Source organism: Trachypithecus francoisi, unplaced genomic scaffold (genome assembly GCF_009764315.1).
Source record: "Trachypithecus francoisi isolate TF-2019V2 unplaced genomic scaffold, Tfra_2.0 Lachesis_group16, whole genome shotgun sequence".
Classification (NCBI taxonomy): Eukaryota; Metazoa; Chordata; class Mammalia; order Primates; family Cercopithecidae; genus Trachypithecus; species Trachypithecus francoisi.
Genome location: NW_022681461.1, coordinates 78,590,247 through 78,616,144, shown reverse-complemented (window position 1 = coordinate 78,616,144; position 25,898 = coordinate 78,590,247). Strand labels below are relative to the sequence as shown.

The 25,898-nt window shown below is 46.0% G+C and overlaps 1 pseudogene; it reads left to right on the top strand.

Moving 5' to 3' along the window:
• Positions 1 to 16,599, top strand: part of LOC117099261 — a 32,492-nt pseudogene extending 15,893 nt beyond the window's left edge.
• The last annotated feature ends 9,299 nt before the right edge of the window (positions 16,600 to 25,898 follow it).

The following is a 25,898-nucleotide window of genomic DNA, read 5'->3' as shown; positions in this document are numbered from 1 at the left end:
TCATTTGTCAATTTTGGCTTTTGTTGCCATTGCTTTTGGTATTTTAGTCATGAAGTCTTTGCCCATGCTTATGTCCTGGATGGTATTGCCTAGGTTTTCTTCTAGGGTTTTTATGGTTTTAGGTCTTACATTTAACTCTTTAATCCATCTTGAGTTAACTTTTGTGTAAGTTGTAAGGAAGGGGTCCAGTTTCAGTTTTCTGCATATGGCTAGCCAACTTTCCAAAACCATTTATTAAATAGGGAGTCCTTTCCCCATTGCTTGTTTTTGTCAGGTTTGTCAAAAATCAGATAGTTGTAGATGTGTGGCATTATTTCTGAGGCCTCTGTTCTGTTCCACTGGTCTATATATCACAATAGGGGATTTTAAACACCTCATATCTACCTCTTAGCTTCCCGACAGCAACCCCACTCCTTGTCCTCTTTTCTCATGGGATACCAGGTCCTCTTCTGTGGCCCAGTGCTGTTTGCTTGCCTCCACCTCCTCCCGAATGACCTTCTACAGTGCAGCCTTGCTACCGCCCTGTCATTCTGGAAGCCTTAGACATGTAAGAGAAGTCCAGAGCAATACAGAAATGATGGCCAGGCATGGTAGCTCACGCCTGTAATCCCAGCACTTTGGGAGGCTGAGGCAGGAGGATCACCTGAGTCCAGGAGATCAAGACCAGCCTAGGCAACACAGAGAGACCTTGTCTCTATTTTATATATATATATACATATACACATACAATTATTATATGATTATTATTTTCCAATTAAAATAAATTTTAAAAATGTATTGGCAGGCAGCCGGGTGCAGTGGCTCATGCCTGTAATCCCAGCATTTTCGGAGGCCGAGGCGGGCAGATCACAAGGTCAAGAGATCGAGACCAACATGGTGAAACCCCGTCTCTACTAAAAATACAAAAATTAGCTGGGCATGGTGGCTTGTGCCTGTAGTCCCAGCTTCTCGGGAGGCTGAGGCAGGAGAATCACTTGAACCCAGGAGGTGGAGGTTGCAGTGAGCTGAGATCACGCCACTGCCCTCCAGCCTGGTGACAGAGTGAGACTCTGTCTTTAAAAAGAAAAAAATGTATTGGGATGGTGCATTTAATGAAATATGACATATAAGAATGTGATCCTGCTGGGCACAGTGGCTCACTCCTGTAATCCTAGCACTTTCGGAGGCCAAGGCAGGAGGATTGCTTGAGGCCGGGAATTTGAGACTGATTTGGGTAACATTGAGAAACCCCATCTCTATTTAATAAAAAATTTGTTTAAAAAAAAAAAAGTAGAAGTTTCACAGTGAGAACAATGTCCAGGTTTTCTCCCTCTAGAAGATCTATCCCTGGGAAGCCAGAGTATGACCTGGAGGTTACCAGGTGGGCCTGGAATCCAGGCAGGTTAGTTAGGTTAGTTATGGGCTTTCACTGTTCAAAGGTATCGGTCCCAAGCAACCTGCCCTGTACATCCCCCCATTGGGAGGAGAAGGCTTAAAATCCACTTGTGGCCGGGTGCGGTGGCTCACGCCTGTAATCCCAGCACTTTGGGAGGCCAAGGCGGGAGGATCACCAGGTCAGGAGTTCAAGACCAGCCTGACCAACATGGTGAAACCCGGTCTCTACTACAAATACAAAAATTAGATGGGCGTAGTGGCAGCTGCCTGTAATCCCAGCTACTCAGAAGACTGAGGCAGGAGAACCGCTTGAACCTGGGAGGCGGAGGTTGCAGTGAGCTGAGATTGTGCCACTCCACTCCAGCCTGGGCAACAGAGCAAGACCTCATCTAAAAAAATAAAATAAAACAACAACAACAACAAACAATCCACTGGCGAAGACCCCTCTCCCCTGAACAGGAGTGGGATCTGCCATAGGTCTTGCCAAATCTTTGCAGTGGCCTACAAGGCCCTAGACCACCTAGCTCCCTGTTTCCTTGCTGACCTCATCTCCTTCTCCCCACTTGCAAAGTCCCTTCCAGCACTGGCTTCCTCACTGTTGCTCCAGTGCTCCAGGCCTCCTCCTACCCCAAGTCTTTTGCCTTTGTGGATTCCCCTACCTGGAATACTCTTCCCCAGGCATCCAAACAGTGAATTTCATCAACTTCAAGTCTTGCCTTAGTACCAACTTTCTGCCATCGTTAACCTTTTAAAAATTGCAATTCCGGCTGGGCGCAGTGGCTCATGTCTGTAATCGCAGCACTTTGGGAGGCCGAGGCAGGCGGATCACCTGAGGTCGGGAGTTCGAGACCAGCCTGGCCAACATGGAAAATCCCCGTCTCTACTAAATATACAAAATTAGCCCTGTGTGGTGGGGCATGCCTGTAATCCCAGCTACTGGGGAGGCTGAGGCAGGAGAATCGCTTGCACCCAGGAGGCAGAGGTGGCAGTGAGCCGAGATCACATCATTGCACTCCAGCCTGGGCAATAAGAGCGAAACTCCATCTCAACAACAACAGCAACAACAATTGCAATTCCTCCTCCCCAAACTTGGAAATCTATATTCCGTTTGATGACTTTTTTTTTTTGAGATGGAGTCTTGCTCCATGAACCACCATGCCTGGCCCAGGCCAGTCTTGAACTCCTGGACTCAAGCCATCCTCCTGCATCAGCCTCCCAAAGTGCTGGGATTACATGCATGAGCTACTGCATCCAGCTAACTTTATTTTCTCTGTATCTTTTATCTGCATCTGCCATATAACTTACTATATTTGGTTATCTTTTTTATTGTCTGACTTCCTCCCTAGAATATAAGCTCTGCAAGGCCAGGGTTCCAACTGTGTGTGTAACTCACTCAATATCCTAATACCGAGAACACCGCCTAGCATAGGGTGAGAGTTTAGTAATCATTTGTTGAATAAACGAATGAATATGGCCGGGTACGGTGGCTCATGCCTGTAATCCCAGCACTTTGGGAGGCCAAGGTGGGCAGAACACCTGAGGTTAGGAGTTTGAGACCAGCCTAGGCAACATGGCAAAACCCTGTCTCTATTAAAAAACACATCAAAATTAGCCAGGCATGACCAGGCGCGGTGGCTCACTCTGTAATCCCAGCACTTTGAGAAGCTGAGGCCAGTGGTCACAAGGTCAGGAGTTCAAGACCAGCCTGGACAAGAGACCAGCCTGGCCAATATGGTGAAACTTGTCTGTACTAAAAATACAAAAATTAGCCAGGCATAGTGGCAGGCGCCTGTAATCCAAGCTAGTCGAGAGGCTGAGGCAGGGGAATCACCTGAACCTGGGAGCAGAGGTTGCAGTGAGCTGAAGATTGCACCATTGCACTTCAGCCTGGGCGACAAAGCAAGACTCCATCTCGAAAAAAATAAATAAATAAAAGTAAAAATAAATAAATAACTCTGCTTTTTCTGTGACTCCCAGGCTGACAAAGTCCCTTCCCTTCCTGCCCTCCGCCAGCCACTCCTGGGCACATTCCTTCTTTAGATACATTAATCCTGAGTCAAGTTTAGTTTTGTTGTGGGACAGCCATCCAATCTCTTTTCAGCTCTGCATATCTCTGCCCTAATGCTTTAGGGCATGTCACTCTCACCTCTACCAAGCTCCCATCTGTAAAGGTCTTGTGACTGGCCTATCACTGACCTGTGAGTGGCCTGGAGAAGGAGGTAGCGGCAGTATTAGAATCAGACCCCTGGACACCCATTCAGTTCTCCCTATCTTGGGCCCTAGAAGTGGGTAACAAAGCCCGGCACGGTGGCTCACGCTTGTAATCCCAGCACTTTGAGAGGCCAAGGCAGCGGATCACTTGAGGTCGGGAGTTTGAGACCAGCCTGGCCAACATGGTGAAATCCCATCTCTATTAAACATACAAAAATTAGCTGGAAATTGCCTGAACCCGGGAGGCAGAGGTTGCAGTGAGCCAAGATCGTGCCACTGCACCCCAGCCTGGTCAACAGTCTGAGATTCCGTTTCAATAAAATAAAATAAAATAAAAGTACAAAAAAATTAGCCAGGCGTGGTGGTGGGCACTGTAATCCCAGCGACTCAGGAGGCTGAAGTGGGAGAATCACTTGAACCTGGGAGGTTGAGGTTGCAGTGACAAAGCAGGGGGTTGGGACCCACAGGTCTACAAGCTGTATTTTGTCGTTTGCTCAGTTTAGCCTGGGCGACAGAGGGAGACCCTGTCTCAAAAGAAAAGAAAAAAAAAGTGGGTAACAAAAGGTCAAGTTGGATTTGAGAGTTCGAGAAGGAAGGTAGCAGGGAAAGAAGAGGGCCTAATAACAGGGACTAGGGCCATTACCTAGTTTGGAAATTCAGGAGCAGCAGTGGGTCATTTGAGGAGTGCCCTGTCCGCGACATTTGTTTCTGTTCTGGTCAAAGCCCACTTAATGGGAGAAGTGAATTTTAGTTGAGCAGTTTTATAAAATAATTTTACATTTTATTTACTTTTTACTTCTTTTTTTTTTTTTTGAGACTGAGTCTTGCTTTGTCACCCAGGCTGGAGTGCAGTGGTACAAACTCAGCTCACTGTAACCTCCATTTCCTGGGTTCAAGCAACTCTCCTGCCTCAGCCTTCCAAGTAGCTGAGATTACAGGCACGTGCCACCACACCGGGCTAATTTTTGTATTTTTAGTAAAGACAGGGTTTCACCATGTTGGCCAGGACGGTCTGGAACTCCTGGGCTTAAGCAGTCCACACGCCTCGGGCTCCCAAAGTGCTGGGATTATAGGTGTGAGCCACTGTCCCTGGCCTAAATTTTTTTTATTAGAGACAAGTTCTCACTGTGTTGTCCAGGATGGAGGAGAGTGACACCATCATAATTCACTGCAGACTCCAGGCTCAAGTGATCCTCCCATCTCAGGTTCCCAAGTAGCTGAGACCACAGGCCAGTGCCACCATGCCTAGCTAATTTTTAAAATTTTTTGTGGAGTGGGAGTCTTGCTATGTTGTTCAAGCTGGTCTTGAACTTCTAGGTTCAGGAAATCCTCTCACCTCAGCCTCCCAAATCATTGAGATAATAGGCACGGGCCAGGCGCAGTGGCTCACACCTGTAATCCCAGCACTTTGGGAAGCTGAGGCGGATGGATCACGAGGTCAGGAGTTCAAGATCAGCCTGGCCAAGATAGTGAAACCCCGTCTCTACTAAAAATACAAAAATTAGCTGGGCATGGTGGCGCATCTGCCTGTAATCCCAGCTACTCAGGAGGCTGAGGCAGAGAATTTCTTGAACCCAGGAGGCAGAGGTTGCAGTGAGCCAAGATAGCACCACTGCACTGCACTCCAGCCTGGGCAACACAGCGAGTCAAAAAAAAAAAAAAAAGAAAAGAAAAGGCATGAGCCACCACGATTGACCTAATTGAGCAGTTGATGGTTAGCTTGGTTTGCCACGGTTGGGGGGTGGTTGGGACCCACAGGTCTATAAACTGTATTTTGTCGTTTAAAAAAATTTCCTTTTAGGCCAGGCGCGGTGACTCATGCCTGTAATCCCAGCACTTTGGGAGGCTGAAGCAGGCGGATAACAAGGTCAGGAGATCGAGACCATCCTGGCTAACACGTGAAACCCTATCTCTGCTAAAAACACAAAAAAATTAGCCGGGCGTGGTTGCACACACCTGTGGTCCCAGCTACTTGGGAGGCTGAGGCAGGAGAATCGCTTGAACTTGGGAAGTGGAGGTTGCAGTGAGCTGAGATCACGCCACTGCACTCCAACCTGGGTGACAGAGCAAGACTCAGTCTCAAAACAACAGCAACAACAACAACAACAAAGTTTCTTTTTGAGACAGAACCTCACTCTCTCACCCAGGCTGGAGTACAGTGGTGCAATCACAGCTCACTGCAGCCTTGAACTCCTGGGCTCAAGCAATCCTTCCCCCTCATGCTCCCAATGTGCTGGGTTAGCTGGGATTACAGACTGACCCAGGGTACCGAGCAAAAAAGCCATATTTTGAAGGGACTTCTGCAGTACGCACGGAGATGGCCGCACCCAGGCTGCCCGCCTCCCAGCAGGGAAGGACTCACTGCCTCCAGGAAACCCTCTACAACCCTGGGCTGGGAGAAAAACCAGATTGAGACACCACAGCTGCCTGTACGGTTCAGATTTTTTTTTTTTTTTTTTTTGAGACACAATCTCGCTCTGTCCTCCAGGCTGGAGTGCAGTGGCACAATCTCTGCTCACTGCAACCTCCGCCTCCGGGTTCGAGTGATTCTCCAGTCTCAGCCTCCCGAGTAGCTGAGACTACAGGCACGCCACCATGCCCAGCTGATTTTTTGTATTTTTAATAGAGAGGGAGTTTCGCCATGTTAGTCAGGCTGTTCAGATTTCTTATCACATGGCTTTGTGATAAGAAATCTAGACGGGGAGAGCTCTGGGAGCAGGAAAGCCCCTATTTGCCCATCCCCTCCTTTATTTTTAATCATTAAAATTGTGGTAAAATATACATGACACAAAATTTACCATTTTATTTTTTTTTTTTTTGAGGCGGAGTCTCGCTCTGTCGCCTGGACTGGAGTGCAGTGGCGGGATCTCAGCTCACTGCAAGCTCCGCCTCCCGGGTTTACGCCATTCTCCTGCCTCAGCCTCCCAAGTAGCTGGGACTACAGGCGCCCGCCACCTCGCCCGGCTAGTTTTTGTATTTTTAGTAGAGACGGGGTTTCACCGTATTAGCCAGGATGGTCTCGATCTCCTGACCTCGTGATCCGCCCGTCTCGGCCTCCCAAAGTGCTGGGATTACAGGCTTGAGCCACCGCGCCCGGCCAAATTTACCATTTTAACCACTATTTAAATTTTTTTTTTTTTTTTTTTTTGAGACAGAGTCTCGCTCCAACGGTAGGCTGGAGTGCAGTGGCGCAATCTCGGCTCACTGCAACCTCTGCCTTCCCGGTTCAAGCGATTCCCCTGCCTCAGCCTCCCGAGTAGCTGGAACTATAGGCGCCCACCCCCACACCCGGCTATTTTTTTTTTTTTTTTTTTTTTGGTATTTTAGTAGAGACAGGGTTTCACCATGTTGGCCAGGATGGTCTTGATCTCCTGACCCAGTGATCCGCCCGACTTGGCCTTCCAAAGTGCTGGGATTACAGGCGTGAGCCACCGCACCCTGCCCATTTTAACCACTTTTAAGTGTGCAGTTCAGAGACATTAAGTGCATTCACATTATTGTGCATCCATCTCCAGAACGTTTTCATTTTCTCCTACAGAAATTCAGTTCCCATTAAACACTAACTCCTCAGTCTCTTCTCTCTTCAGTTCCTGGTAACCTCTATTCTACTTTGTGTCTCTATGGATTTGACTACTCTACTTATATAGGTAAAAATCCTCTTGTGACAGGCTTATTTCCTTAGCATAATGTCATCAGAGTTTATCCATGATGTAGCATGTGTCAGAATTTCCTTCCTTTTCATGGCCGAGTACTATTTCATTGTATGTATACACCGCATTTTGTTGGTCCATTAAGTGGCTTTCCCATTTGCCATTGAGTTGTCTCACATCCACAACACTAGGTTGATGTTCAGTGAGTGTAATGGGTGAACAAAACTCCAGCAGCATCTCAAGAAGGTCTGGGGTGGAGGACAGTTGAAGAAAGCGGCTCCCTTGAAATAGTGGGTGCCATCCAGGGAAGGCTGCTATCACTTTTGGAGGATGCTGAAGAGGGAATCTGTACAGGTTCTGAAGCCTTTGTCATTTCACATGTTGGCTTCCTTGTCTCCTGTTCCTAGCAGTGTTTAGCAGTAACATTCTCTCTCTCTCTCTCTCTTTTTTGAGACAGAGTCTAGCTTTGTTGCCCCGGCTGGAGTGCAATGATGTGATCTCAGCACTGCAATTTCTGCCTCCCAGGTTCAAGCGATTCTCCTGCCTCAGGCTCTTGAGTAGCTGGGATTACAGGCATGTGCCACCATGCCCAGCTAATTTTTGTATTTTTAGTAGAGACGGGGTTTCACCGTATTAGCCAGGATGGTCTCGATCTCCTGACCTCGTGATCCGCCCGTCTCGGCCTCCCAAAGTGCTGGGATTACAGGCTTGAGCCACCGCGCCCGGCCAAATTTACCATTTTAACCACTATTTAAATTTTTTTTTTTTTTTTTTTTTGAGACAGAGTCTCGCTCCAACGGTAGGCTGGAGTGCAGTGGCGCAATCTCGGCTCACTGCAACCTCTGCCTTCCCGTTCAAGCGATTCCCCTGCCTCAGCCTCCCGAGTAGCTGGAACTATAGGCGCCCACCCCCACACCCGGCTATTTTTTTTTTTTTTTTTTTTTGGTATTTTAGTAGAGACAGGGTTTCACCATGTTGCCAGGATGGTCTTGATCTCCTGACCCAGTGATCCGCCCGACTTGGCCTTCCAAAGTGCTGGGATTACAGGCGTGAGCCACCGCACCCTGCCCATTTTAACCACTTTTAAGTGTGCAGTTCAGAGACATTAAGTGCATTCACATTATTGTGCATCCATCTCCAGAACGTTTTCATTTTCTCCTACAGAAATTCAGTTCCCATTAAACACTAACTCCTCAGTCTCTTCTCTCTTCAGTTCCTGGTAACCTCTATTCTACTTTGTGTCTCTATGGATTTGACTACTCTACTTATATAGGTAAAAATCCTCTTGTGACAGGCTTATTTCCTTAGCATAATGTCATCAGAGTTTATCCATGATGTAGCATGTGTCAGAATTTCCTTCCTTTTCATGGCCGAGTACTATTTCATTGTATGTATACACCGCATTTTGTTGGTCCATTAAGTGGCTTTCCCATTTGCCATTGAGTTGTCTCACATCCACAACACTAGGTTGATGTTCAGTGAGTGTAATGGGTGAACAAAACTCCAGCAGCATCTCAAGAAGGTCTGGGGTGGAGGACAGTGAAGAAAGCGGCTCCCTTGAAATAGTGGGTGCCATCCAGGGAAGGCTGCTATCACTTTTGGAGGATGCTGAAGAGGGAATCTGTACAGGTTCTGAAGCCTTTGTCATTTCACATGTTGGCTTCCTTGTCTCCTGTTCCTAGCAGTGTTTAGCAGTAACATTCTCTCTCTCTCTCTCTCTTTTTTGAGACAGAGTCTAGCTTTGTTGCCCCGGCTGGAGTGCAATGATGTGATCTCAGCACTGCATTTCTGCCTCCCAGGTTCAAGCGATTCTCCTGCCTCAGGCTCTTGAGTAGCTGGGATTACAGGCATGTGCCACCATGCCCAGCTAATTTTTGTATTTTTAGTAGAGATGGGATTTTGCCATGTTCGCCAAACTGGTCTCAAACTCCTGACCTCAGGTGATCTGCCCACCTCAGCCTCCCAAAGTGCTGGGATTACAGGTGTGAGCCACTGCACCCAGCCTAATTCTTGTATTTTTAGTAGAGATGGGGTTTCACCATGTTGGGTAGGCTGGTCTTGAACTCCTAACCTCAAGTGATCCACCTGCCTTGGCCTCCCAAAGTGCTGGGATTACAGGCATGGGCCACTGTGCATGGCCTTTTCTTTCTTTCTTTCTTTCTTTCTTCTTTCTTTCTTTCTTTCTTTCTTTCTTTCTTTCTTTCTCTTTCATGACTTGTATTTGTTTTCTTTCTTTCTTTCAATACTTGTATTTGTTTTTTCTTTCTTTCTTTTTTCCTTCACCACTATCAGGTGAGAAGCAGTAACATTCTTAACCTTCAAAAGACCCATGGATCTGTTTTTAGGGAAGAAAAGGAAACAAGGACTGGAACATGCCCATCCCATGCCCAACCCGCTCCAAGAAGAAAAGCCTCAAAGTCAAGTGCAAGAATTTAGCATTTCTTAAACAGGCATTATACTGGCTGTCATTCATCTGATTTCACAGATTCCTCCTAACCAGCCATGAGGTAGGGATGATCACTCTCAGGTACTCACTGAAGTCCTGAGGGCTAGAGCTGGCCTGAGGTCTCACAGCTATTAGAGCGGGGGCTTAGGCTGCTGCCACAGCCTGTGCCCTTACTCGTAAACCCCACTGTCCTCATGTGGGCTGAGCCATAGTTGTGATTGGCATTTGGAAAGTATGCACCAGATTCTGGCACTAGGGTCCAAGGTCTGCCCCACAGAGCTCCCAGGGCTGGTATAAGATCAGTCAGGAATAGGTGCCTGGACGTGTGGTTCCAGTATGAGTCCAACAGCTTCCATGACCCTTTAGCCAGGGCTCCTCAACTTAGTGCTGGTGGCTTCTGGAAGATCTTTTGGCACATCCAGAGGCCAGTGAGTCTGGGTCCTGACCCCCATTAACCGAGTACTCCTTGCCTGCTGTAGGAGGCCCCAGGTAGTCAGGGAAGAGCCTGGGGAAAGCTGGAAGTTGATTTGCCTTCAACAAAGAGTGCCTTATCTCCTATCCCTCATCCTACATCCTTGCCCCCTTGCAGACCTGGAATCCTCCCTCAGGCATCCAAATGCCGGAGTCACTCCGTTCCAGCCTTTATTCTCATTCTGGAATCTGACACTGCCCGGCCACATGTCCTTGGACTACTCCCTTATCTTCTATGTCTCAATTTCCCCTTTCTGAAAAATAGGTGTAATTATCATACCTACCTTACACTGTTGATATGGGATTTAAAGGAGCTCGTACTTGTAACTTGTATAGTATTTAGCATAGAACCTGTACATTATGGCTCAATACAATTTTTCTTTTTTTTTTATTTGAGACAGAATCTCATTCTGTCACCCAGGCTAGAGTGCAGTGGTACGATCTCAGCTCACTGCAACCACTGCCTCCTGGGTTCAAGCGAGCACGTTCAGTTAATTTTTGTATTTTTAGTAGAGATGAGGTTTCACCATGTTGGCCAGGCTGGTCTCGAACTCCTGATGTCAAGTGATCCGCCTGCCTCAGCCTCCCAAAGTGCTGGAATTACAGGCATGAGCCACCATGCCCAGCCAGGTCAATAAATATTAATTGTTACTAGTACTACCTTCTAGGTGTGCCCCTCCACCTTCCTGTGGTCTCTACTGCAGGCTGAGCTCCCCCATAACCTCCTCCAAGAAGTCTTCCCCAATTCTGTCCTGAGAGATGAAGCCCTTTAAAGACCCTAAAGGTTTTTGTTGTTACCCTCTTTCTCTTGGCATTTGTTACTTGGGCCTGAATTCTCTCCTTTGCTGATTTGCAGGCTTCTTTGGGCAGAAACAATGTGTAGGCTGCCCTGCACCAAGTAGGTTCCCCCTCTTCATCTTCTGGGTCTTTGATCTTGAGGCCACGTGGAGATTACAGATACTGCATTGGGGTCAGGAGACCCAGAATGCAATGGAAAACTCCATGGATCGTCAGGTTGGGCATGTCTCTTTTCCTGGGCTCCAGGTTCTCCAGCAGTATAATGCAAGGACACTGGATTAGATGACTTCCTAAGTCCTTCCAGGCTTGACAATTTTCTTTTCTTTCTTTCTTTTCTTTTCTTTTTCTTTCTTTTCTTTTTTTTTTTTTTTTGAGACATGGCCTCACTCTGTCACCCAGGCTGGAGTGCAATGGCACAATCTCAGCTCAATGCAACTTCCGCCTCCCAGGCTCAACTGATCCTCCCACCTCAGCCTCCCAAGTAGCTGGAACTACAAGTGCATGCCAGCACGTCCAGCTAATTTTTTGTGTTTTTGGTAGAGATAGGGTTTCACCATGTTGCCCAGGCTGGTCTCAAACTCCTGAGCTCTGATGATCCACCCACCTCGGCCTCCCAAACTGCTTGGATTACAGGTGGGAGCCACCGCACTGGGCTGACAATTTTCTTCTTTCTTTCTTTCCTTTCTTTCTTCCTTCCTCCTTCCTTCCTTCCTTCCTTCCTTCCTTCCTTCCTTTCTTTCTTTCTTTCTTTCTTTCCTCTTCCTTCCTTCCTTCTTCCTTCCTTCCTTCCTTCCTTCCTTCCTTCTTCCTTCCTTCCTTCCTTCTCTTCTTTTTCTCTCTTTCTCTCTCTCTCTCTCTTTCTTTCTTTCTTTCTCTCCATCCAGGGAAGGCTGCTATCACTTTTAGGGGATGCTGAAGAGGGAATATATACAGATTCTGAAGCCTTTGTCATGTCACATGTTGGGTTCTGTTGTCTCCTGTTCCTAGCAGTGTGGTTAGCAGTAACATTTTCTCTCTCTCTCTCTTTTTTGAGATAGAATCTAGCTCTGTTGCCCAGGCTGGAGTGCAATGGCGGATCTCAGCTCAACACAACCTCCACCTCCCAGGTTCAAGCGATTTTCTTGCCTCAGCCTCCCAAGTAGTTGGGATAACGGGCATGTGTCACCACGCCTGGCTAATTTTGTATTTTTAGTAGAGATGGGGTTTTTCCACATTGGTCAGGCTGGTCTTGAACTCCAGACGTCAGGTGATCCACCTGCCTTGGCCTCCCAAAGTGCTGGGATTACAGGCATGAGCCACCGTGCCCCGCCTGGGTCGACAATTTTCTAAATAAATAGAAGGTACTAAATGTTTCAGGAGATAATTTCTTCCATCTGACAAGCTGTGCTTCCAAGCTTCCAAATTCCAACTGAAGGTCAATGTATTCATCCTTGGGTTTAGAGCTTGAGTGCTGGAGTCACAGAGACTTGGGTTTGAATCTAGGTCATTAGTAATGGTGGCTGAATACAAGTGACTTCCTCATTTCTGAGAAACTCCCTTTTCTCATCCATACATTGGGGATGATAATAACAACCTCAGAGTTATTATGGAAGGGGTATTACACGAGAAATTTTAACGGGCTTAGCACTGTGCCCTTTAAGATGTGGGTCAATCGACTATAGCTATTACCCCAACTCCTTTAAAAATATGAGAAATAAAAAAAGTCCCCTGTGTCTTTATTTTTGACCGAATCTTTACATAAACAAATAAACAGTTGTGTTGAAGTGTGGGGTGGTGAACAATATAGGGCATTATTAATTAATCTGCTTTTTTTTTTTGAGACAGGGTCTTGCTCTGTCACTTAGGCTGGAGTGCAGTGGTGCAATCTTGGCTCACTGCAGCCTCAACCTCCCAGGCTCAAGTGATTCTCCCACCTCAGCTGCCTCAGCAACTCCCCACTCCTGAAACCACCTCCCATCCTTTCCCCCATCAGTTGGTTGGGACTACAGGCATGAGCCACCTCACCTGACTAACTGTATTTTTTGTAGAGACGAGGTTGTGCCATGTTGCCCAGGCTAGTGTCAGACTCCTGAACTCAAGAGGTCTGCCTGCCTTGGCCTCCCAAAGTGCTGGGATTATAGGAATGAGCCATTGTGCTGGGTCAATTAATCTGCTAACTTATTTTTACTAATGGTAGTCCTTAGTTCTCAGGCTTCATTGCATACGCACACCTTAAAGAATACAAGCCCCTGCTAGGCATGCTGACTCACGCCTGTAGTCCCAGCACTTTGGGAGGCAAAGGTGGGTGGATCACGAGGTCAGGAGTTCAAGACCAGCCTGGCCAAATTGGTGAAACCCCATCTCTACTAAAAATACAAAAATTATCTAGGCAAGGTGGTGGGCCCCTGTAGTCCCAGCTGCTCAGGAGGCTGAGGCAGAGAATTGCTTGAACCTGGGAGGTAGAGGTGGCAGTGAGCAGAGATCATGCCACTGCATTCCAGCCTGGGTCACAGAGTGAGACTCTGTCTCAAAAAAAAAAAAAACAACAACAACAAAAACAAAATAAACCAAAAAAAAAAAAAAAACAAGCCCCCTAGAGAAAACATTTCTAGATCAGTGCCTTCCATCATTTGACCTGGAATCCCTTTCTGTCACCTTGCCGTTTCCACCTACCCCTCTATGTACTCTTTGTTTGTTTGTGTGTGTGTGTGTGTGTGTGTGTGTGTGTGAGATGGAGTTTTGCTCTTGTTGCCCAGGGTTTAGGGCAGTGGTACAATATTGGCTCACTTCAACCTCTGCCTTTCAGGTTCAAGCGATTCTGCTGCCTCAGCCTCTGAGTAGCTGGGATTACAGGCGTGTGCCACCATGCCCAGCTAATTTTGTATTTTTAGTAGAGATGGGGTTTCTCCATGTTGGCCAGGCTGGACTCAAACTCCTGACCTAAGGTGATCTGCCTGCCTCCCAAAGTGCTGGGATTACCGGTGTGAGCCACCATGCCTGACCCATACTTTCTTTTAAACCCAGACCTCGGGCCGGGTGCGGTGGCTCAAGCCTGTAATCCCAGCACTTTGGGAGGCCGAGACGGGCGGATCACGAGGTCAGGAGATCGAGACCATCCTGGCTAACACGGTGAAACCCCATCTCTACTAAAAATACAAAAACTAGCCGGGCGAAGTGGCGGGCGCCTGTAATCCCAGCTACTCGGGAGGCTGAGGCAGGAGAATGGCGTGAACCCGGGAGGCGGAGCTTGCAGTGAGCTGAGATCCGACCACTGCACTCCAGTCTGGGTGACAGAGCGAGACTCCGCCTCAAAAAAAAAAAAAAAAAAAAAAAAAAAAAAAAAACCCAGACCTCCACACCCATCCAAAGGTAGGATACAAGTTTTGTTCCATTGAGAAAGGTGATGGTCACACCTTTTCTTAAAAACAAACTGATAACAATATGACTAATTAAAACCAGCCCATGCCAGGCACCAGGAAAAGAGCCTCACATGAATAATTAGCTGATCATATCCTCTTTTATTTATTTATTTATTTATTTGACGGAGTCTTGCGGTGTTGTCCAGGCTGGAGTGCAGTGGTACAATCTCTGCTCACTGCAGCCTCCGCCTCTCAGTTCCAGCGATTCTCCTGCCTCAGCCTCCCGGGTAGCTGGGATTACAGGCATGCACCACCACGCCCAGCTAATTTTTGTATTTTTAGTAGAGACGGGGTTTCGCCATGTTGGCCAGGCTGGTCTCGAACTCCTGACTTCAGGCAATCTGCCCCCCTCGGCCTCTCAAAGTGCTGGGATTACAGGTGTGAGCCACTGTACTCGGCCGGTCAAATCCTCCTTGATATGTTCTGCAATAACTGTTGCTATTATCCCCATTTCTCAGATGGGAGAATTGAGACCAGAACCATAAAGAAACTTGCTTCAGATTACGATGCTGTTAGTAAGTGGTTAAGTGGCTGTTACTAAGTGGTTAAGTCAAGATTTAAATGAACCATTCTGAATCCAAGTTCTCCAAGATTAACAACTGGGCTTTATCTCCTCCATTGACGACAGAAGGAGGCTTACAGATTTAGGAAAGGCCGCTAGAAGAGGTGATTACAGGAAAACAGAGAAAAGAGTGAGGCTATCAGCGTCTCACCTCTCCAAAGTGCCTGTTGTAATTCAGGCATTCACTTTTTCTCCCACAGGGTTGCATCAACTGAGCCTTCTACTGTTCCACACCTCTGGTCCCATCACTCTGGGGTCAGTCTACTATGCTGGAGTCCTTCTGCTATGCTAAAGGAGATCCTTATGATACCAAATCTCACTATCCAACTAGTATATTATTGAAATACACAGGAACAAGCAGGAGAAGTATACATTATTCAAGAAATGGGGCTGGAATGATTGCCTACCATTCAGGAAAAAAAAAAAGTTATGTGCACACACACATACAATTGGAATCCTACCTCAGACCCTGTGCAAAATAAACTCTAGGTGATTTACATACTTAAAAATAAATGAGGCCAGACGTGGTGGCTCACGTCTGTAATCCCAGCACTTTGGGAGGCCAAGGTTGGAGGATTGCTTGGCCAGCATGGGCAACACGGTGAAACCTCCTCTCTTTACAGACCAGCATGGGCAACACGGTGTTACAGACCAGCATGGGCAACACGGTGAAACCTCGTCTCTACAAAAAACACAAAAAAACCAGCCGAGGGTGGTGGCCTGTGCCTGTAATCTCAGCTACTTGGGAGGTTGAGGTGGGAGCATTACCTGAGCCCGGAAGGCTGAAGCTGCAGTGAGCCAAGATGGCGCCATTGCACTCAACCCTGGGCAACCAGAGCGAGACCCTGTCTCAACAAAAAAGAAAAATAAAACCATATTGGAAAAGTTGCCCTTTTTCCGGTTGTGGCGCTGCGCGGTGGGGAGCTCTAATCTACCTAGCCAGGCCATCCAAGGGTCAGCTGCAGTCTGTGCAGGTCTTCAGACGCAAGAAGAAAGCCACAGTTGTGGTGCACGGCAAACGCCCTAATGGCCTGGACAAGGTGAACTGGCGGCCCTGGAGATGATCGAGCCAGGCACGCTGCAATACAAGCTGCTAGAACCCGTGCTGCTTCTGGGCAAGGGGCGATTTGTTGGTGTGTACATTCGTGAAGGGTGATGGGGGACGGTCATGTGGGTCCTATTTGTGCTATCTGTCAGTTCATCTCCAAAGCCCTTGTGGCCTGTTGCCAGAAATATGTGGGCGGGTGAGGGCTCACACCTGTAATCCCAGTACTTTGGGAGGCCGATGCGGGCAGATTGCTTGAGCCTAGGAGTTTGAGGTCAGCCTGGGGAACAGGGCAAAACCCCCTCCCTCTACAAAAAAAAAAATGCAAAAATTAGCTGGCCGTGGTGGCGCGCGACAGTGGTACCAGCTACTTGGGAGGCTGAGATGGGAGGATCCTTGAGCCCAGGAGGCGGAGCTTGTAGTGAGCTGAGATCATGCCACTGCTCTCCAGCCTGGATGACAGAGCCAAATCTTATCTCAAAAAAAGAAAAGAAAACCCTATCTCAAAAAGAAAAGAAAAATAGAAAAGAAATATGTAGATGAGGCTTCCAAGAAGGAGATCAAAGACATCCTCATCCAGTATGACATGTATCCTTCCGGCAGCTGACACTGTTTGCTGCAAGTCCAAAGTTTGGAAGCTCTAGTGCCTATATTTGCTACGATAAATCCTGCCGATAAGCCCATCAAGAGGATCAGAATTCACTTGTGTAATAAACAACGTTTGAGGGATTTTAAAGTTTAAAAAAAAAAAACAAGAAAGTATTTTGCAAAAATGCCAGTTATAACAGATTGGCAGGCTTTACTATATAAACAGTTAAAGGCCGAGCACAGTGGCTCACGCCTGTAATCCCAACACTTTGAGAGGTTGAGGCGGGTGCATCACCTGAGGTCAGGAGTTCGAGACCAGCCTGGCCAACATGGTGAAACCCCATCTCTACTAAAAATGCAAAAAATAAAAAATTAGCCAGGCGTGGTGGTGTGCGCCTGTAATCCCAGCTACTGGGGAGCCTGAGGCAGGAGAATCGCTTGAACCTGGGAGGCAGAGGTTGCAGTGAGCTGAGATTGTGCCATTACACTCCAGGCTGGGTGACAGAGAGACTCCGTCTCAAAAAAATAAAAATAAAAATAAACAATTAAAATTCACATGTCTAAAAAAAGAAAGCCCACCACAAGTAAAGTTAAAAGGATAAAACCAAATCCTGGAAAAATATTTGTGATGTAACAGAAGAAAATTTAATATATTTGCTATATAGAGCATTCTTGCAAAATCACAAGGAAAGCACAATGGCAAAGTGGACAAAGTAGGTGAAACCAATTAGAGAGATAAAAATGACCTACAAATACATTTTAAAAGTTTAGTCTTGGCTAGGTGTGGTGACTCACGCCTGTAATCCCAGCACTTTGGGAGGTCGAGGTGGGCGGATCACGAGATCAAGAGATCAAGATCATCCTGACTAACATGGTGAAACCCCATCTCTACTAAGAACACAAAAATTAGCTAGGCATGGTGGCATGCACCTCTACTCCCAGCTACTGGGGAGGCTGAGGCAGGAGAATCGCTTGAACCCAGGAGGTGGAGGTTGCAGGTAGTCAATATGGTGTCACTGCACTCCAGCCTGGCAACAGAGTGAGACTCGGAACTCAAAAAAAAAAAAAAGGTTTCGTCTCATTAGTCATTAAAGCGATAAGTAAAGCAAGATACATTTTTCACCAATCACGTTGACAAATGGTGCCAACATATACCTCGGGTGGTAAGCCGATCCCTTTGAGGAAGACATGTTTTTTCTCCTCCACCGCCAACCCCTGGCCTTTCTTGAAAAATAGAGACAGGGCCTCGCCATGTTGCGGACGCTCGTCCTGAGCTCCTGGACTCAAGTGATCCTCCCACTGTGGCCTCCCAAACTGCTGGAGTTACATGGTGCCCCGCTAGGAGGACAATTTTGGAACTTGAACCTGTAAAAAAACTAAAAATGAATATCATCCTGAATACTAGGAATTTATTTTGAGGATAAATTTAATAGTCAGGAACTTCGAGTCTTTGGATGAGATAAGAACCACATGTTGTTTGTAGCCTGTGCCTGCTTGTTTTTCCAGGAGTTCGGGAGCCCAGCCTGGTGAGAAATGAGTCTTGCTCCCAATAATGACCATGAATTTTGCAAAGGGTCAAGCAGAGCATATCGCTCAGGGAGTGTTTGATGACACCTGGGTAAGTGAATAGAAACAATAAAAGAAATAAATAGAGGTTTCTATTGGGAGAGCAAGGACATGCCTGCCCATGGCTTGAGGTACACTTGCTTGGTAGTAATAACTATGGAGCTTCCTAGTCCCTATCCTCCTGCCCCAGCCAATTCCCCTGGGAGCTGGGGAGAGATGAACATTCGGATAGATCCTGTTAATTTGCTTTCCAGACTTCAGTCAATCCAGCTTAGAAGAAATCCAGTGGACAGACCAATATTTATTCCCCCAAGCAGCAAATGAGAGCATGAGTTACGTTACATTCTCACCAACCCTGAGTACTACCTGACTGAGTATTTCATTTTGTCCAACTGTTGAATGTGCAGGTATCTCCTGGTAGTTTTAATTAGCATTTCCCTCATGCACCTTTTCATATGTTTATTGGTCATTTGAATATGTGTGTGTGTAAAGTGCTCATTCACTGTTCTCTTCCTTCTTTTTCTTTTTTGCCCATTTTTTTCTATTGGGTTGTCTATCTTTTTTTTTTTTTTTGAGATGGAGTCTCACTGTGTCGCTAGGCTGGAGTGCAGTGGCGCGATCTCTGCTCACTGCAACCTGTGTCTCCCATGTTCAAGTGATTCTCCTGCCTCAGCCTCCCCAGCAGCTGGGACTACAGGTGCATGCCACCACACCCAACTAATTTTTGTATTTTTTTTTAGTAGAGACGGGGTTTCACCATGTTGACCAGGATGGTCTTGATTTCTTGACCTCATGATCCGCCTGCCTCGGCCTCCCAAAGTGCTGGGATTACAAGCGTGAGCCACCATGCCCGACTGGGTTGTCTATCTTTTTGTAATTGATAGGTAGGAGGACTTCACATCATCTGTCTATAAGTCATTTGTTGGATATACTTTTGCAAATATCTTTTTTCAGTCTGTGCTTTGCCCTTCCTTCCTTCCTTTCTTTCATTCGTCTGTCTTTTCTTCTTTTTTTTTTTTTTGTTTCAGAGTTTCACTCTTGTTGCCCAGGCTGGAGTATAATGGTGTGAACTCGGCTTATTGCAACCTCTGCCTCCTGGGTTCAAGCAATTCTCCTGCCTCAGCCTCTCAAGTAGCTGGGATTACAGGCGTGCACCACCGTGCCCGGCTATTTTTGTATTTTTAGTAGAGATGGGGTTTCACCATGTTGGTCAGACTGGTCTTGAACTCCTGACCTCAGGTGATCCACCTGCCTCAGCCTCCCAAAGTGCTGAGATTACAGGCATGAGCCACTGTGCCCGGTTGTTTTCAATTTCTTAGTGGTATCCTTTGATGAACAGTTCTCATTTCTAAAGTAGTTAAATTTATCAATTTTTCTCTTTATGGTTAGTCCTTTTTATGTTCTATTTAATGCACGTATTTACAAAGCCTTATTGTTTTACTTTTAAACATTCTGACATTTAGATCTGTAACCCATCTGGAATTGATTTTAATGTGTGGTTAAGCTTTTTTTTTTTTTTTTTTAATTTGTTTATCCAATCGATCTGGCTCCATTTATTGAAAACATCGTCGGCCGGGCGCGGTGGCTCAAGCCTGTAATCCCAGCACTTTGGGAGGCCGAGACGGGCGGATCACGAGGTCAGGAGATCGAGACCATCCTGGCTAACACGGTGAAACCCCGTCTCTACTAAAAAATACAAAAAAAACTAGCCGGGCGACATGGCGGGCGCCTGTAGTCCCAGCTGCTCGGGAGGCTGAGGCAGGAGAATGGCGTAAACCCGGGAGGCGGAGCTTGCAGTGAGCTGAGACCCGGCCACTGCACTCCAGCCTGGGCGGCAGAGCAAGACTCCGTCTCAAAAAAAAAAAAAAAAAAAAAAAAAAAAAAAAAAGAAAACATCGTCCTTCTTGTCTGCATTGCAGTGTCATCTATATCGTAAATCAGGTAGCTTATAATTGCGAATCTGTTTCTAGATTCTCTCTTCCAATCCTTTGGCTTATTTGTGCCAATACTACACTGTCGTAATTACTGTAGTTTTATAATACATAGTAGTGTAAGACTTGCAGCCTTGTTCTTCAAGATTGTCTGGACATTGTTTGGTCCTTTCTATTTTCATATACATTTTAGAATCAGCTTGTCAACTTCCACAATCACCCTTAAACCCATTTGGCAGTATCCACTAAAGCTGAACAATTGTACTCTTAAGTAAATACCAAACAGAAAGAAATATACAAAGAATATTCATAGCAACTCTATTCATAAGAGCCTCAAATTAGAAACAACCCAAATGTCCATCCACAGAATGAATACATAAATAACTGGTGTATGCCAGGCACGGTGGCTCACGCCTGTAATCCCAGCACTTTGGGAGACTGAGGTGGGCGGATCATCCGAGGTCAGGAGTTCGAGACCAGCCTGGCCAACATGGTGAAACCCCATCTCTACTAAAAATACAAAAATTAGCTGGACATGGTGGTGTGCGCCTGTAATTCCAGCTACTCCAGAGGGTGAGGCAGGAGGATCACTTGTACCCGGGAGTCAGAGGTTGTAGTGAGCAGAGATCACGCCACTGCACTCTAGTCTGGGCGACCAAGCAAGACTTTGTCTCAAAACAAAACAAAACAAAACAAAACCATGGCTAAAGTTGGCCAACATAATGTTTAATGCAGTAAATCCAAACCAAGAGAGTTCATGTTGTAATTTCATTTATAACAAGTTCAAAAACTAGTAAAGCTACTCTATGGCATTACAAGTTAGGAAAGTCATGACATTTGAGGATGGTGGGCTATGGTGCAGGGCTTCTGGGGTGCTGGATGTATATTCTTTTTCACTTTGTGAGGATTCAAACACGAGTGTGTACCTTTCTACAGGCATCTTATACTTCAATACAAAGTTAACTTAAAAATTAATTCAATGTGACAACATACATTGAAGGCTTAATATATGCAGGGAATCTCATCCTGCACTGGTGTGGGAGCCAGATATCAGGGTAAGTAAGAATACAATGTGGCTACTGCCCTGGGGTAAGTTCAGGGATGGAAGGTAGGGAATGGGGGATGGATAAAGGATGGAGAGTCAAGCCTCCAACATTTTGCAAAACATAGTGGGTGCCAAAGGACCACTGAATTTGCCTTGCCTGGGGGTTGGAGAAGTTATGTTAGTTATTGAGTGCTAAGTAGGATTTCAACTACTGTAGTCAAAGAGCAGTTAGTGTTTTTTAGGCTAGAAAATAGAAACATATGAAACTAATGTGCTAAATTGTATTTTAAATGTGAAACAAGATTTAAGCTTAATTTAAGCCCAGACTAATTTCCTTAGAACACTGGGATAGTGGGTGTATTGTAATCTGGATGTTCAATTAAAAAAATCTCTAAAACCTCTAATATAAGAAAAGTTGATATATTGATCCCTTCATCATCTATTCTTGGGTAAACTGAACACGTTACTAACCAACATCATTGGTTGAACGTGGCCTCAGCAAAGAAGTAGTGAAATGAAGTTATATTTGTTAAAACAGCAATAAAAAAAATAAAAAAATAAAATAAAACACCCGCCGGGCGCGGTGGCTCAAGCCTGTAATCCCAGCACTTTGGGAGGCTGAGACGGGCGGATCATGAGGTCAGGAGATCGAGACCATCCTGGCTAACACGGTGAAACCCCGTCTCTACTAAAAAATGCAAAAAAAAAAACTAGCCCGGCGAGGTGGTGGGCGCCTGTAGTCCCAGCTACTCGGGAGGCTGTGGCAGGAGAATGGCGTAAAACCCGGGAGGCAGAGCTTGCAGTGAGCTGAGATCCGGCCACTGCACTCCAGCCTGGGCGACAGAGCGAGACTCCGTCTCAAAAAAAAAAAAAAAAAAAAAAAAAAAAACACCCAAAACCCAAGATTCCCTGGATAGTAAGGTATTACCAACGTAGCCCACAAGAGAGGCATACTCATAGGTAAGGTGCGGGGCAGAGGAAAATGGTGGATTCTGTGAAGCAACCAGGGAGGGGGAGTTGGAATTTTCTGTCTAATTGTTGGCAATCTGGGGAAATCCCAAAGGACCAAATGTTCTGGAAGAAATTTTGTGCAATAAGAATGTCCCCAAACTGGCCGGGCATGGTGGCTCATGCCTGTAATCCCAGTTACTTGAGAAGCTGAGGCAGAATAATCACTTGAACCTGGGGGCAGAGGTTGCAGTGAGCTGAGATAGCTCAACTGCACTCCAGCCTGGGCGACAGAGCAAGACTCCATGTCAAAAAAGAAAAAAAGAATGTCCCCAAATTAGACCTGCAGTTTAATTCAGGCCTTCTGAGACCCCACCCCCCCCCCAGCCCACCTCCAGGAAAGGTAATTTGATTATTTAGAAATGTAAACCAATTCCATTCCACCACCTGTAGGTCAGAGCCAGAGACACAGCCAGTCAGGGGTGGACTTGGTTACTTATACAATGTGAAGGGAACTGCTATTTCAAAGTCACTTTGTTGCAAAGCATCTCAACCTGGAAAAAGTGTGCAATGGTGGGGACTCTAGAGACAGACAGATAAGGGCTCCAATTCTACCTTGACCATTTACCCGTTCTGTGACCTTGGAATGCCACACCAAAACTTCTCCATGTCTCAGTTTCCTTTTCTGAAAAATGAGGACAGTCATATACACCTTAAACAACAGACACCTTGTAAGAATGAACTTAACTGTATTTAAATCACTTAGCACAAAATTTGGCACATAACAGACCTTCACTCAATAATCATAATATTATTATTTTTGCAATACTTTCTGGCTGATGTCATGCTGGACAATAAATGCAGTGTTGAGCATCTCCTTTTCTAGGTCACTGTGTCCACAGTTAGAGGAGGAGCCAAATGGCATGTTCACTTGGAGCCAGGCTCAGTCCTCAGGCAAACAATGGGAAATACGCAATGAGGCAAGGAGTAGTGCCAACCTATTGATTGGTCTGTCTCTGCTTAAGAGCCCTGAAAACTCGATATGGTATGTTTTGAGCATTTTTTCTTCTTCTTCTTTTTTTTTTTTCCAGAATAACTCACAGTGAAAAATACATTTTGTGTTGATGTCAGTAATATGTGTTTATGGATAAAACAAGCATTTCACAAGACAATACATATTAACTGTAATGCACCCTGGCATTTTGTATTCTAAACTATTCTATTTCTCTGTTTTAAAAAAAATAGTTGCAGCCTGGGCACGGTGGTTCAGGCCTGTAATCCCAGTACTTTGGGAGGCCAAGATAGGTGGATCACCTGAGGTCAGGAGTTCAAGACCTGTCTGGCCAACATGGTGAAACCCCGTCTCTACAAAAGTACAAAAATTAGATGGGCATGATGGTGGGTGCCTGTAATCCCAGCTACTCGGGAGGCTGAGGCAGGAAAATCACTTGAACCTGGGAGATGGAGGTTGCAGTGAGCTGAGATTGTGCCATTACACTCCAGCCTAGGCAACAGAACAAGACTCCTCCTTGGGAGGCCAAGACGGGCAGATCACGAGGTCAGGAGATCGAGACCATCCTGGCTAACACGGTGAAACCCCATCTCTACTAAAGAAATACAAAAATCTCGCTGGGCGAGGTGGCGGGTGCCTGTAGTCCCAGCTACTCAGGAGGCTGAGGCAGGAGAATGGCGTAAACCTGGGAGGCGGAGCTTGCAGTGAGCTGAGATCCGGCCACTGCACTCCAGCCCGGGCGACAGAGCGAGACACCGTCTCAAAAAAAAAAAAAAGGTTGCAACCCACTAGACTGATTTTATTTTAATTTAGTTTAGTTTTTTTGAGACTCAGTCTCATTCTGTTGCCCAGGCTGGAGTGCAGTGGCATGATCTCTGCTCACTGCAACCTCCACTTCCCTGGTTCAAGTGATTCTTGTGCCTCAGCCTCCCAAGTAGCTGGGATTACAGGTATGCGCCACCACACCCAGCTAATTTTTGTATTTTTAGTAGAGGCGGGGTTTCACCATGTTGGCCAGGCTGGTCTCAAACTCCTGACCTCAGGTGATCCACCCACCTCAGCCTTCCAAAGTGCTGTGATTACAGGCATGAGCCACCATGCCTGGCCAACTGATTATATTATTTATGAATGGATCAAAATTTGCAGTTTGAAAGACAGTACTCTCATCCAGTTCCTCAGATGGCAGATGAGGAAACTGAGGCACAGAGGGGGAAAGAGTTGCTTAAGTGAAATGGTGGGTGGCATAGGACTGAGCCGAGACGTGTGGTCCCCACTGCTCTAGCTTTTCCACAAACCACTGCATGGAGGTGAACCTCCAGGTTCTGCTGTGTAAACAGCGGCACTTCTAACATGATAGGTTAGAAGGGACTTTTTTTTTTTTTTTAATTGTAAAAGGGTCCACAAAAGCTCATAGGCACACAACCTTCTCAACAGCAAGCTCATTGCTAAAAGGAGACACTTGGCCAGGCACAGTGGCTCAGGTCTGTAATTCCAGCACTTTGGGAGGCCAACGATGGAGGATCCTTTGAGCCTAGCAGTTCAAGACCAGCCTGAGCAACATAGTGAGACTCCCTGTCTCTATAAAAATAAAATAAAAATAAAAATAAATAAAAAGAGGCACTAGGTTATTTTCCCTTGGAGTTTAGCACTTCACTTTCACCTGCCAGTGTAAGCAGAAGTTTCATTTCTTTCCTAGCAGCCTCTAGAACAACCCAAGATGTGGTCAGAGCTACTTGTTCCTCTTAAAGAACTAAGTGGTTCAAGATCTTGTCCTCCTTTCTGCAAACAGCAAGGCAGTTTGCCCATCTGCCCCAGGCCTGCCACTGTTTGCAATGCTGAGAAAAACATGTCAGACACGAAGGAGCCATCTTGACCACGAGAGCAGGGGAGGCTGGTAAGATGAGCTCATGGGCAGTTTTTGTTGTGGATTTCACTTTTCACAGATTGCACTTTCACCTTGACAGAAAGGGAAGGCCAAAGTCTCCTTAGAGTTCACTTTAGATGGGGCTTCTGACTCTTCACTCCATGCTCCTGGAGAGTTTATTGCTGGTACTTTATTACTCTTTTTCGATTCTGATTTTTATTCATGATTCCCATTCTAGTAATATCTACCCTATGAGGAATATACTCTGAATCTTGTTCATCTTGCTGTGGGGCTCGGCCCAGTAAGCGTGGGCTAAACCAAAGTGAGCTATGAGATTTCCCAACAATCTGATTCCCTTAAGCTAAATTTTGTCTTTTGGTTTTTTATTTAGAAACGATGTGGACCATTGCCCTTATATCTGCTGCCACTCTAAAGCCCACACATCAGATCTAAGTGGCTTCTAGGCCAAGCATGGTGGCTCATGCCTGTAATCCCAGCACTTTGGGAGGGTGAGGAGGGTGGATAACTTGAGGTCAGGAGTTTGAGACCAGCCTGACCAACACAGTGAGACTCTGACTTGAAAATAAATAAATAAATAAAACGATAAAAGTGTAATTTTAAATTAGTCACAGTAAGAGACTAATTGAAAGGAAGCACTTTACAGCTTATCTTTGGTATATTTAGACTGTCAGCATCACCACTCTTGCTCTTTGGGACATTGTTAAGTAAATTAAACATGACTTGAACACAAGCATTGAGTTACCATGGCAGTCTAATGGATCATGCAGACAGCTACTAAGTGGCTAATGGGTGTGTACCTGTGTCAACACAGTGGACAAAGGAATGATTCATGTCCTGGGCTGGACAGAGTGGGATAGTGAGAGATTTCATCACGCTACTCAGAATTGTGTGCAATTTAAAACATGAATTATTTCCAGAATGTTTCTTTTTGTTCTTTAAAAAAAGTAAATGTTTATTTATTTATTTAT